This window comes from Prenolepis imparis, unplaced genomic scaffold (assembly GCF_030444845.1).
Source record: "Prenolepis imparis isolate NDT839.2.m4 unplaced genomic scaffold, iyPreImpa1.0 SCAF_3, whole genome shotgun sequence".
NCBI lineage: Eukaryota > Metazoa > Arthropoda > Insecta > Hymenoptera > Formicidae > Prenolepis > Prenolepis imparis.
The window spans coordinates 2,643,140-2,658,229 of record NW_028141161.1 but is presented as its reverse complement, the minus strand read 5'-3'; the positions used below and the strand labels follow the sequence as shown (position 1 = coordinate 2,658,229).

General features: G+C 39.8%; 1 pseudogene; it reads right to left on the bottom strand.

Annotated features, from left to right (window-relative positions):
- Positions 1–565: 565 nt before the first annotated feature.
- On the bottom strand, positions 566–14,082 carry LOC145933311 (uncharacterized; annotated as a pseudogene).
- Positions 14,083–15,090: the final 1,008 nt, after the last annotated feature.

Genomic DNA, 15,090 nt, shown 5'->3' with positions numbered 1-15,090 from the left:
GGAGGGAGGACAGCGCCAAAGGCGCCGTGCAATGTCCATCCCCTAACGGTGCCATACCACCGGGCGTTTGAATTCAAGGTCGCTATCCTCTACCACATACGAGCCGAAGCTCTATAGGGGAAGTGGGCCCCCTCCTCCCACAGGGAGGGCTCCCCGAGACTGGGGAGACTCCCCAGAACTCGGGGAGTTGATGTACCCGCCGTTACTCGGGTACGGGATGCTGTTAGCACCCTTTGCAAGACTATCCTCTTTCTATAACTCGCAATCTATCTAATACAGTTCATTATTTCCAATCGATATAACCAACAGATAAAAATTTATTACTTCAATATTATGTGTGCGCATGTACACACACACTTACAATACATTGTTTGTCTCGATTGCAACAGAATACTTTTACAATATTCTGAATATTTTAAATATAGAATGGACCCCTCCTCGTCCATTCCCGTGAGAACGCAACCAATATGTTTTTCGTCTCTCCGATTATAATTTGCAATCTAGATGATTGATGCAGCTTTTTCTGGCCAATTGTAGAGAATAGATTTTTTAAAATAATTTCTTATTATTTTGGAAAAGGTGAGAATTTATTGCTTTCTAAAATTTTATAGAAATGTTCTCTCATGTATTTTACATTTTTGGAGTACTTTTCCTCGCAAGGATTGCCTCCTAAGGCTATAGTCGTGGCAAAAGCTGCAGCAAAAATTCCACAACATATGCCATCAGGTTGTGTTTGAACCTTTTCAAAAATGATGTCACTCGAGTTTACTGTAGGGTAACGAAGATGTATATAATTTTTTTCTTTAGCTACCAATTTATCGTATGTACAGCCAGGTAGACTATCGTACACGCGAAGTTTGGTGCCGTCAAAGGAAATACATCTCCAGTGATTACTACAATTCCCTCCAATTATTTGTAAGCTTTTATCACTACGACTAGCTTTAATCATGTGAGGGTATTCTATATATAGCACACTTTGCGTTTCGAAATAAGAAGTTTCTCTTATAATACGCAAAAATAGATCTGTTATAGCCCTCAATAGCTATAACTACTTAAGTTACATCCGCTTGTCAACGCGCTGGCTACGAAAAAACCGCATACGCAGCGAGTCACGCGCGAAATATTAAAATTGCAAAAATGCAAGCGAAGCGAAGGAGACTTCGAATTTCCTTCGCTTGCACCCGGGACTTTGACCAAGAGGGCCTGTTACCAGGCACCCCCTCCGATCAAAAGACTCCAAAATCCGGCTATAAAACCGAACAATAGACGCGCTCGAGCAGTCGCAAATTAAGAACCGAATTAAGTGTAACGCCGTCGCTAAGATTATAACATATGCGACCCGCCTGACGTTCTAAACCATACGAACGTCAAGGAACGACCGTAATCCTACACCATTCAAGGATACGACGCGAGCGCGAGTACTCTAACTGAAAGTTAGAGTTAAATAAAAGTGTAGACAGTTTGAATAAAAATCGAATATATTTATACGAAGATTTACAGTTTCTTCATTAAATATATATCCACGGACCGAACCATCCTGACGCCCACGGATTCCCATCCCAAATTCGACGCGACCCCTGTGCCTTTCACGAGGCACACAACATTATTGGTGGCAGCGGTGGGATCGCGCCGAAGGACCGCCAGGATCAACCGGAACCAGAAGACCTGAAATAATACAAAAGTATTAGAAATCAGGCACGTCGAAAATAATCGACGGAACAAGGACAACACAGAAGGCAGCATACTAAGACCTGCAACATACATATATACAATGTGTAGAAGCAGGCACGTCAGATAACAAAACAACTGACGAATCAAGAGCATCGTACCGTACGTGCACCACGGTACGTCTCACACACACGGACAACGTATCAAGCAGAAGTAGAGTAGGCCGCCGTCCAAGGACCAACGCGACCTACGACACACCGAGGAGATCGCAGCGCAACCGAGCAACGACCCGCTGTATCAACTTACAACGCCAGCCGTATCAACGCCGACGAGCAATGACCTGCAGCGTCAGCAGTCGAGCAGCACAGCGCACGATCATGCTAGCCGTAATACTGTAAGTCCGAAAATAATTACTGTAAAAATATTGCGTGAATGTCGGAAGGGAACAAAACACCCCCGAAACCGATAGCGAACAAATCTTGGCTACATAGCGACTCAGCCAAGCAAGCGATTCAAGCGTTACCGTTAACTGTAGAAAGACTCGAGCGAGTTCGAAGAAAATTAGAGAACGAATATTCAAGCGAAAGCGAAGTCGTATTACCCGCGAACGTCATCGTTAAACGCGAGTTCCCCTTCAATAGCTTTGACGAAAGCATACTAAAAGCGCGAACTGATGGTAATAACAAAAATAAAGAGGAAATTAAAATACGCGCAAGCCAAACCCCTAGCAACCAGTGTGGCGATATGGGCCGGGTTTTTCGCGCATGCGCGGCCGAAACAACGGCGTATTATGTAGTTACCAAATGGGCGCAAAAGTTTTGACGAGCCTAGCAACAGCGAGCAGTAAGGTGGGTTAAATATATGTATACATAAATCGAAAAAAATCTTATATATAAAATTATATATATATACAGGTATATATATATAACCTTTTATCGATTTTCAAAAATTAAAAAAGAAAACATTCGCGCGAGTGACTAACGATACCCTTCTTTCTTGAAAATAGATACTTTACTGAAAGCGTACTGGCCGCGCATGCGCGAAAAACCCGGCCCATATCACCACACTGCTAGCAACGCGTCGCAGAAGAGCGGATGGTCAACTACGTACGATAGTAGCGATTTTGACTCTAACGACGACAACATGTCGGTAATGCACACTCCACCAAATGGTGCAGCGGACGTATCCGTGGATGCTGTAGACCGCGAAATTGGTCGCCTACGCGAAACGATAGAGCGCGGAAACGTACATCGCGTAGAAGTCGACGTACACAGGACACCCGCCGAACATAGGACACCCGTCGAAAACAACGCGAAAGAGGAAAACCCTTTGATGCGCGACGTATTACAAGGCCTACGAGACCTACGAATTGAAATGCGGACGGAAATAAACAAAATACGCGATTCAAGGTCACGCGGGGAGACATCAGACGACAGTCGTCGCAGCTCCCGCGAACGCACGCGAAATCGGGATACAAATAGGCATCGCGATAATCGACGAAATCCCCGTGAACATACCCGTAATCAAGATGCGGAAGAGAGATATGACAGTCGGCAAGATTTACGCGAACTCACTCCTGAGCGAGACGTGGACAGACACAGAAATAATCAACGGGATCACCGCAACCACCCTCGCGATCGAGACGCAGGGGATCGACGGAATTTACGCGGACACACACGCGAACAAGGAGCAGATAGGCGCTGCAGTAGGCAGAGAAGATCCCGCGAACGCGATGGTAATCGAGATTCGGCCGAAGAACACGAGCCTCGTATGGCTTACGGACGAACCGAACGTGACATACGAAACCGGCGGAATGCCGCACAACGCTACATGTCATTAAAAGAACCGAATAATGATACCGGAATTCGACGGTACAACGCAAACTAGATTACAAGAATTTTTAAATTCCTGTATTTACGCGATTAAAAATATTCATCCAGATGACGAGGAAGCGTTAATTCAGGGAATCTTATTTACGAAATTACGGGGAAAAGCCATGCAAGACTTCGAGACGCGAGATATCCAAACGTTCGAAGAATTAAGGAACCAACTCGAAAATTCCTACCAAAATAAGCGGAGTACAGCGCATTTGCAAATCGAGTTCAACTCACTCAAACAAAAATTTAACGAATCAGCGCAAAGTTTCGGACAGCGCGTCGATAAACTCGCTAGAAAATTATATGGTTCGATGATTGAGGGAGAAAACCGTTCGAGCACGTATAAGCGTGCTATATTAGAGACCATACAAAGCCAAGCGTTACTGAATTTCCAATTCGGGTTACGCGACGAATTGAAAATACTTGTGCGGTCACAACGATATGCAACCCTCCAAGAAGCAATAACAGGCACAACCGCGGAAGAAAAGCTTATGGGGCCTAACACGTCGCGAACAACAAATGCCTCGCAAAATAAAAACGGGCAACAACCGCGACAAAGTCAACGAACGAGCACGCAATGCTACAAATGCGGCAAATCAGGTCATTACGATTGTCATAGCAGCAAATACGCCCTACCGAAACCCGAGAAATCTTCCCGCGTAACCGCCATTGAAAAATTCTGTGACCATTGCAAAAAACGCGGACACAATCGTGAAGAATGCTGGTCTTTAAACGGGCGACCGAAAAGAAATACCGCGGAAAAAGCAAAGAAAACAAACGCGAAGATAGCCCAGATAGAGTCGGAGAAGGACGACCGAAAGAAAAGTAGGCCGCGACAAGATACATCCGACACCGAGAGCAGTAGCAACGAGGAAGACGGGAGAGGAGACTCCGGCGCGCGCGATCGAATTTAGAGTATCGCACGTACGACGAACACAACAAGAGAGCGCGGGGTTAGATCTAATTACACTGCCGATGCGCGAAGCCCGGAATGGCACAGTTAAAATGCTGTTCGACTCAGGGGCCACAATATCATTAATGAAAGTTAAACATTTAAAAGACGATACACTAGTATATAGAGAAAAAATTACACTCATTAGCATAACAGGACATAAAGCACAGACAATAGGAAAAATACATGCAACAATCAACTTAAACAAGAAGAAAATAAAACATACAATTTATGTCGTCAAAGATGACTTCCCCATGGAATATGAAGGAATTCTCAGGATGGATTTTTTGCGGAAACAGGGAGCCACTTGCGATTTTAAGAAACGGGAACTCACCATAGGAAACGCCGTGTTAAACCTACAACCGTACGATAAGATCCGGTTACAACCGCGCAGCGAAACGATAGTACGGGCCGCTACAAACTTAAATAGCATAGGAATCGTAAGAGCCGAGGAAATCACACCTAGAGTCTATATAGGGCGATGCTTAGTCGAACCAAAAAATTTTGAATGTCCGATTAGCGTCATTAATACCACCGACGAGATCGTCGAAATCAGAAATCAGAACACCATTGGTAACAATAGACGACATAAACATAACATCAACGCACGAAATAAATGGTATAGAAACAGAAACTCCGAAGTATTCGTCCGAAAGAAACAAAAAAATATGACAATTACTAAGGACAGAGCACCTCAACTCAGAAGAACGACAGGCAATACATGGGATATGTGAAGAATATAGCGATTTATTTCATTTAAGCGGAGAGTCACTGAGCTGCACCGCGACAGTGAAACACGAGATAGCCACGCGCGCTGACACATCATCGGTCAATGTACGACCGTATCGTCTGCCGGAAAAACACAAGGCGGAAGTAAACAAACAAGTGCAAGAAATGTTAGAGGCCGGTATTATTCGGACAAGCGTTAGTCAATGGAACGCGCCATTACTAGTAGTACCGAAAAAAGCAGATACATCCGGAAAACCGAAATTAAGGGTAGTCGTAGACTTCAGGCGGTTAAATAATTTAACAATAGGCGACTCATTCCCGCTGCCAAATATCACAGATATATTAGATCAGCTGGGAAACGCCAAATATTTTACCACCTTGGATCTGGCATCAGGATACCACCAGATACAGATGGCGGAACAGGATAAAAGCAAGACAGCCTTCTCAACCCCCTACGGACATTACGAATTTAACCGAATGCCGTTTGGACTGAAGAATGCGCCAGCAACTTTCCAACGCCTGATGAATTCAGTACTTACTGGAATACAAGGGCTCAGATGTCTAGTCTACTTAGATGACATCGTTATCTACGGATCTAGCCTGGAGAATCATAATCAAAGACTCGTAGAAGTCCTGCAGAGACTACGAAGACACAACCTGAAGCTACAACCGGATAAATGTGAATTTCTGCGCAAGGAGGTAATATATCTGGGACACATTATCTCCGAAAATGGAATATTACCGGATCCATCAAAATTAACAGCGATAAAAGACTTTCCGACACCGAGAAAAGTAAAAGACATCCAGTCATTCATTGGACTAGCCGGATATTATCGCAAATTTATACAAGATTTTTCAAGAATCGCGAAACCTCTAACAAAATTAACAAAGAAAAGTGAAACATTCGCGTGGAATAACGAACAACAAATAGCATTCGATATATTAAAAGAAAAACTAATGACAGCACCAGTATTACAATATCCAGATTTCAATAAAGAATTTAATGTGACCACAGATGCTTCCGACTATGCAATCAGAGCTGTGCTGTCACAGGGACCGATAGGCAACGACCGACCCATCGCTTACGCAAGCAGAGTATTATCTCGCGCGGAGCAAAATTACAACACAACAGAAAAAGAATTACTAGCGATCGTATGGGCCGTGAAACATTTTAGACCATATGTCTATGGAACAAAATTTAAAATTATTACGGATCACAAACCCCTGGTATGGCTTTTCAACGTAAACGATCCCGGATCAAGATTAATCCGCTGGAGGTTGAAACTAGAAGAATATGATTATGAAATCATACACAAGGCCGGACGAGCGAACGCGAACGCCGACGCGCTAAGTCGAAACGTAACCAGAGACGCCAACAAAAAGGAACAGAAAGAAGAGATCCACAAGTTAGAAAGGAAGGAAGAAAAAGACGATTCCGATAACGAAAAAGTATACACAGAAGAAGAAAAACGACAAATACTTTACGAATATCACAACGCGCCCATTGAAGGACATCAAGGAATCGAAAGAACAATTAAACGAATTCGCCTAAACCACAATTGGCCGGGTTTAACAAAAGATGTTGAACAATATGTCGCAAAATGCGAATCATGTCAAAAAAATAAATTATCGCGAAAAAATAAAGTACCGCTAATAATTACGGATACGCCTAATCAACCGTTTGAAAAATGCGCGTTAGATATTGTAGGACCATTAACAGTAACTACAAATGGAAATAAATATTTGCTGACCTTTCAAGACAGTTTAACAAAGTTCAGTAAAGCGATCCCGATACCGAATCAAGAAGCCGGAACAATCGCAAAAGAATTTGTAACCAAAATAATTTGCGAACACGGAATTCCGGATAGAATTTTAACAGACCAAGGGACGAATTTTCTCAGCGAAATATTTAAAAATACATGTAAACTATTAAAAATCGAAAAATTACAAACGACCGCGTATCACCCAGAAACAAACGGAGCACTCGAACGATCACACAGGACGCTAGCCGAATACCTTCGTCATTATATTAACGCCGATCAGACTGACTGAGACGAATGGACACCTTACGCAATGTTTGCATACAACACAACTCCACACACGGCAACGGGATACACACCTTTTGAGCTAATCTATGGACATAGAGCCGAACTACCGACGGCATTGACAAAATCACCGAGAACAACATACAATTACGACGATTACGCTCAAGAACTCAAGGAAAGATTAAGGGCCACCCAGAAGATCGCGAAGGACCGCATAAAGGAAGAAAAAATTAAAGCGAAAAAATATTACGATAAAGACACGAAAGAGACAAAATTCAAAGTCGGCGAAAAAGTGCTAATGCATGATGAAACGCTACGACGCGGACGGTCAAAGAAACTTGACGCGCTATGGACGGGACCGTACACGGTAATCGAAAAGAACTCCGACGTCAACTATACCATAAAAAAGGGAAGACGGACGATACGCATACATGCAAATAAATTAAAACCGTACATAGAAAATTAAGAAAATAAAACTTAAACATACCCATCCGCTAGTTCGTCCTTGACAACCGCTAGCTCCTCCTTACAACTAGCATGAGCGGAAGAAAGCAACACCCGCAGCAGGACCATGGACCAAGCATCCTCTGGCACAATCGGAGACAATCCTTCATAGGGGAGCAATGATGATGGCATACCTCCGTGATAAGGGAAGGACCGACCTTCCTCAACAGCCTGTAAGGCGCACTGAAGAGGAACATCGATCACCCTCTCCCTGGGTACAGGAACAACTTCGTGAACCACCCGTTCATCAGTGGTAACGTCGAAGGTCACACGCAACGAATACAGTGTATCGGAACATCGATACACCGCTTCACAGGCCCGTAACATAGGGTCACACGGCAACTCAAGCCCCACCACAGGCTTGCGATAACATAACTCACAAAGGGGAGTACACTGCCCCTCACAGAGAGATACGCCACACTCACAACAGGAATAAAATGAGCACATGATGCGATGAATAGTCAAGAAAAGACTAAGAAAAAATTTTCGCAGTAATATCCCATGAGGCAAAAAAGAAATTGAAAACGCCCCACTTAAAACCAGTAATAGGATCCCATATAAAGATAGAATAAGAAGAATTATATCATTACAGGATGCTCATATTCAGTGCCAACGCAGCGTTAATAAGACAGCCAGAACAAGAGCAGGACTATGAAATCGAAAAATTCATCAACAACCCAGGAATGTATTTTGAAAAAATAGGTCAGTTACATCACTCCACAAAAAAATGGAAGTTAGTAATAAAATTGGACTTAACAACAATAAACCGCAGACAGGAACAAGTAAAGAATTATTTACAACAAACAAAAACATTATGCGACACAATGGAATTTCAAAACGAATATCATAAAGAAACTTGCATCAATTTAAATAATATTATAAAAAGAGAATTAACGTACTTACAAAATATTATGACGCAAATAAATTCCATATATAAAACGCCAACTAACAGACGCAGAGGACTGATAGAATAGGTACAATAGCAAAAACATTATTCGGAACAATGGACGCAAACGACGAAAAACATATTAACGAACAGCTATACATACTTCAAACACAACAGCAAATCACTCAACACGCAGTACGAAATCAAATAAGAGTATTAAATGACACAGTAGCTCATCTCGATAAATTAGAAGATATAATTGACCGAAACGAAAAATTATTACAAAAACGCGTAACCGAATATATAAATCACGAGGAAATCATAGAACATTTTATAACCATTATAGCAATTATGACAGACCTAATACGAGACATAGAAAATATAATAGAATATCTCACGTATATACGTAAAGGGATGTTACATCCAAAATTAATGCCAATCGATAGTATCATTACTTACTTAAAAGAAGCATCAACTCAGCTATCGCAAGGAGAATATTTTCCGTTTAGAATTCACGGGGAAGATTGGTTAGAAATAGAGGAAAATATAGTAATAACCGCATACTGCGATAAAACAAATGTATATACTATTTTAAGCTTTCCTATAATTACGCAACCTACATATGATATAATAAAAACGATTGAATTCCCCACACCTTCATATAAAAATGTATTTAGTCATATAGAAATTAATAATAAGATAATCGCGATAGATAAGGAAAAATTAACGTATTTAGCCGTAACAGAAAACGACTTACAAAAATGTAATAAAATAAACTCACATTATATAGGCGAACAAAGTACGCCAGTATATCGAATAAACTCGAATGCGCCATGCGAAGTATAAATATATACACAACAATCGAAATATCAGCACTTTTGTAATATAAGACATTACGCTTCGACCCATATGATATGGATCACATTACAGCAACCCCAGACTTGGTTATACTCTACCGCCGCGGAACGAACAATCACGATACAATGCAACGAACAATCCGAAAAGAGAGAAATAAAAAATACGGGTAAAATTACTCTAAGAGGGGAATGCAAACTAACAACGACAGACATGACGATACAGACAAAAGAAGCAAACTATGGAATAAAAATAGAAACCTATTTACCCGAAATTAATATAACGTTAACACAGGACAATAACGTGACAATATACGAACATGACAAATTAGAAAGTACACAACACCATGCAGAATTAGTAAAACTCAAGGCCAAATTAGAAAATATAGACAACGATCTACAAAACAATGAACAAAACTTTTATACACAAAAACAATTTATTTACCCTATGGCGTCTAGTGGAATAATCATAGTGTTAATAACAGCATTTTTAATATGGATTATTGTTAAAAGTAAGAACAAACAAGAAAATAAAATCGGGAAGCGATCATCTGTCGTCTTCGATGACGAGTGGAGAGTATCAAGATCCATATTAAAAAGAAGCCAAAGCACGCGTTTCTAGAATTAAGAAACGATTATAATTATATTGTACACGGGAAAATATATTGTATATTATATTATTAAGCGAAAAATTACGTACCTCCGTTTTTCTTTTCCAACGGGGGAGGGGTGTTATAGCCCTCAATAGCTATAACTACTTAAGTTACATCCGCTTGTCAACGCGCTGGCTACGAAAAAACCGCATACGCAGCGAGTCACGCGCGAAATATTAAAATTGCAAAAATGCAAGCGAAGCGAAGGAGACTTCGAATTTCCTTCGCTTGCACCCGGGACTTTGACCAAGAGGGCCTGTTACCAGGCACCCCCTCCGATCAAAAGACTCCAAAGTCGCAAATTAAGAACCGAATTAAGTGTAACGCCGTCGCTAAGATTATAACATACGCGACCCGCCTGACGTTCTAAACCATACGAACGTCAAGGAACGACCGTAATCCTACACCATTCAAGAATACGACGCGAGCGCGAGTACTCTAACTGAAATAAGAGTTAAATAAAAGTGTAGACAGTTTGAATAAAAATCGAATATATTTATACGAAGATCTACAGTTTCTTCATTAAATATATATCCACGGACCGAACCATCCTGACGCCCACGGATTCCCATCCCAAATTCGACGCGACCCCTGTGCCTTTCACGAGGCACACAACAGATCCAACGATTCATCGTTTAATTGACTTGCAAGATATTGTCCTTTACCAAATAAAGAGGAGCAAATGTGTTTAAAAGTTTTTCATTTCTTTTTATATCATCTTCAGATATAGCTCGTTCGTCATTTGTGTAACTTATGATAATGCAATCATTATCTTGCTCTTTATTCAGAGCAATATCAGCAATATCAGTTATTACTTCCATCGAAACGTTCGGTTTGAATCGTTTGCTCTCTTCTATGTCATTTCGCTTTTTATTATATTTGGTCTTTTTATTTGATTTGTCAGTATTTTTTTTGCTGCTTCTTCTTTAGGTTCTATAATGTATCTTGGATTTCTGATTGTCATATGCCTATTGTGACGACTGTCCAAGATTTCTGGAAGCATGCATTCGTTATAGAAGCGTGTTAAGAAAGGCAGCATTTGATTTCACCAAAAAATATTGTCTGCCTCAATGCGCAATATTTTCATGCTTTGTGGAGTCCAAACATCATAAATACAATATTCTCGCCGTGTTATGTTCAATTGACCTTGAACTTGATAAAAATATCGATGATTTCGATTTATTTTATGTGCATCTTTTTTATCAAAAATACCTTTCAAAGAAGGCAATGTCTCTACAGCTATTTCTGCTGTCAAATGTTCAGCTGACAGAGGACATTTTATTTCCACTAGACCATTTTCATCAATAATTCCGTCAGGAGAAGCACCCAAGCACGGATTTTTAGTATCGATAAATAATCCGCAAGGTTCTATTTCTTTATTTAATTTTATAGCCAATTCTTTCCTTGCTACTTCTTCGTTCTCGCGACCATATTTTAGGGCTGCGGTATCAATGAACGAAGGATATAAAATGGCTTTTACTGTTGTTGCACAAGACGTTGTCGGTCTCATGCGACATACAGGTCCAAAATTGGATGCTGTTAACATTTCTCGTCTCAATGATAACCATAATTCCGAGTTGGTCTCGTATCGAATTCAATTTTTTTCCAGTTTTTCGCATTTTCGGACAATTTTTCTAAATGATTTTGCCGAAGTTGCTCAAATACATCAGATGGAAGATCTGGTTTTTGAAACTGCGGACCATAATAACGATCTGTTCCTGTCTCTTGTTTGCATTTTTTTTGCCTTCCTTGCACTTGTCGAGATTCTCTGGTTTTTGCAACTTTTATTTGTCGTTGTTTTTCTAGTTTCTCAACAATGGGCGGAACAGTTTTATCCATGCTCTTATGCAATTCTGTAATGGCTTGTTGCGTATTAAATTGCACAGCTGCTGCCGGAACTCTGGCATTGTAAGAGTCTCGTTTACCAAAATGAATGCGCTTTCCACCAATTTCTTTGCAGATTATCGAATTAAACGATTCTGCAGGATTATTGGTTAAATTCAGCAATAAGCTGTCGGAATAACCGCTTAGATATGTGATAGCGCTTTCTATCTTTTGATATAAACCATGTATTTTCAAAAGTGGAACATAATTTTTGTTCGTTTTACTATCCTTCTCTTCGCATATATGACCGCGTGCTTCACATCGCTTATGTTCGCCAAAAACATGGCTAGGAATGTTCAATATATCTTTCTGCAATTCCATAGCCTTACAATGTTCAGGTGTTTGTTGGTCTTTTCTTCGTAATTCGGCTGCTTTTTCTACCTCTTTTCTGATATGTTTTATGTTGTTTTTCACAACATTTCGCAACTCTGTAAAACTACGCTGTCTCTGCGTTTTTGGCTGAGTTGTCTCTGCCACAGCTTTGAGCTTTTTACATAAATTGCGAAGTAAATGATTCGTGCATTCTATTTTTTTTACTGTAACCATCTGTTCACTATATGGTCTGTTATCAATAATGGCCTGATAAACACTATTATCACCATGGCAATAACTGTTTTAAAAATCAGCCCATGCATTTCGAGGCTACATTTGAAACCTTCCGCGATGGCATCGCTCTCCATCCTTGTGGAGCTTTCGTTGCGATCAAAATTTTTGTAGCATTTGTGAACTTTTGGTTCAGTACTTTTTCGCTCTGCTATATCACATATTGCGCAAAATTTATTGCGGACACCGACGAAGAGAATCTTTTTCGTACGATAACCAATTATAGCTCCGATACCGGAAGGAGAATTGTAGGCACTGCCATACGATCTCTTCATCCAACTACCATCTGCTACAACTGTTATATACGGAATACCGTTTATAATTTCGTTTCTCTCAAGAGCGAGTTGCTTTTCAACTTCGCCAGCTATTTTCATACTTTCCATGGCTGTTTTTTCAAAAGCATCGACTAATTTTTCTCTATTTTTTATGTATTTTGACTCGGATATACAAGGAATATTCATGATTGCACATTGCTCATTCAACTGGGCATAGCCAGTTCCTACTGTAACAGTTCCTGTTACAGCAGCCATACCAATATCTAATGTTTCTGGCTCTTCGGGTTCTGAGTAGATAGTGGCTTTAGTATGGCACATTTGGCACTGGAAAGTCAAATGCGTCTTAAACTCTTTGGTATCAGTCTTTATGAGTTTCCAATCTCTAAATTGGCACTCTATTCCTTGCATATGATTATTAAATGTTCTTTGGATTTCATTCCACATATGTGAAATGTCGACAATGCGACGGCCTTCAGGCAAGTCTTCTTGTATACAACAACTGTCTACAGGAGCTTCGTTGTCAATAACAAGAGAATTGTTATCATTGCAATTGTCATCGACAATGCGACCGTTTCTCTGAAGCCTTCCAGCCAAAAAGAAAAAGACATTGCGACGGCCTTCAGGCAAGTTTTCTTGTATACAAGAACTGTCTGGAAGGGCTTCGTTGTCAATAACAACAGAATTGTTATCATCGCAATTGTTAACAATGCGACGGCCTTCACGCAAGTTTTCTTGTATACAAGAACTGTCTGGAAGGGCTTCGTTGTCAATAACAACAGAATTGTTATCATCGCAATTGTCAACAATGCGACGGCCTTCACGCAAATTTTTTTGTACACAAGAACTGTCTGGAAGGGCTTCGTTGTCAATAACAAGAGAATTGTTATCATCGCAATTGTCATTTTGGTTATACATACCTTTATTTGACTCCAAGCATTGCATTACCTGGATACTGATTTTCGAATCCATGTTGGGTGATCCCATTGATTTACAAAAATCGATGGATTCATCGTCAGTACCCTTGGTAATCTTTATAATGTTGGAGTTTTTAGCTTCTTGGGCCTTCAATTCCTTTAAAAATTGTCGCCTGCAAACAAAAATAAATAGATTATTATATTATAAAATCTTATGCAAAGAAATAAAATGCCACATTTGTAACATGATTTATAACAATTCTATATATTTAAAAATATTTTTTTACAAGTCTTTGTTACAAGTCTCTGAAAAATAAGTGCAAATCTTTGTCTATAAAATCTAAAATCGTAAATTTATAATAGAAATAATAATTAAAAAATTTTTTGACAACATAAATGCAAATTTTTTCACAAAACCAAAGCGCACATGCTAACCGCATTTAGTATAAAATATTTTTTTAAACAACCAGCACACGAATAGATCGCCTCTGGAATTATTTTTTAAAACAACCAGCACACGAATAGATCGCCTCTGGAATTATTTTTTAAAACAACCAGCACACGAATAGATCGCCTCTGGAATTATTTTTTACAACCAGCACACGAATAGACCGCCTCTGGAATTATTTTTTAAAACAACCAGCACACGAATTGATCGCCTCTGGAATTATTTTTTAAAACAACCAGCACACGAATAGATCGCCTCTGGAATTATTTTTTAAAACAACCAGCACACGAATAGATCGCCTCTGGAATTATTTTTTACAACCAGCACACGAATAGACCGCCTCTAGGATTATTTTTTACAACCAGCACACGAATAGACGCCTCTGGCACTAACTACTATAAAAATTATAATAATTTTCAATTATATATGAAAAAGTAAACAAAGGATTGCATTCTTATCTTTCAGAGAAAAAAAAATAAAAAACAAAAAAAACTTTACTTGAAAATAAATTTTTCGCCAAAACCTCTTTTTGAATCATCTTATATAAAAGTTATATATATATATATATACATATATATATATAGGGTGGGGAGTATAATATAACTCTGTCCACCTGGAATATCTCTTATTTTAGAGGTACGAAAATGTTATTATTAATAAATAATGTGTGCGTATGACTTTCGGTTGTCATACATGCATTCACACATCTATCTCCGGACACCATTCCTGCCCGTCAGTGTACATAATGAATAAATGAACAGATACAGAAAGCTGAAGAAAAGAAGAGAAAAAAGAGAA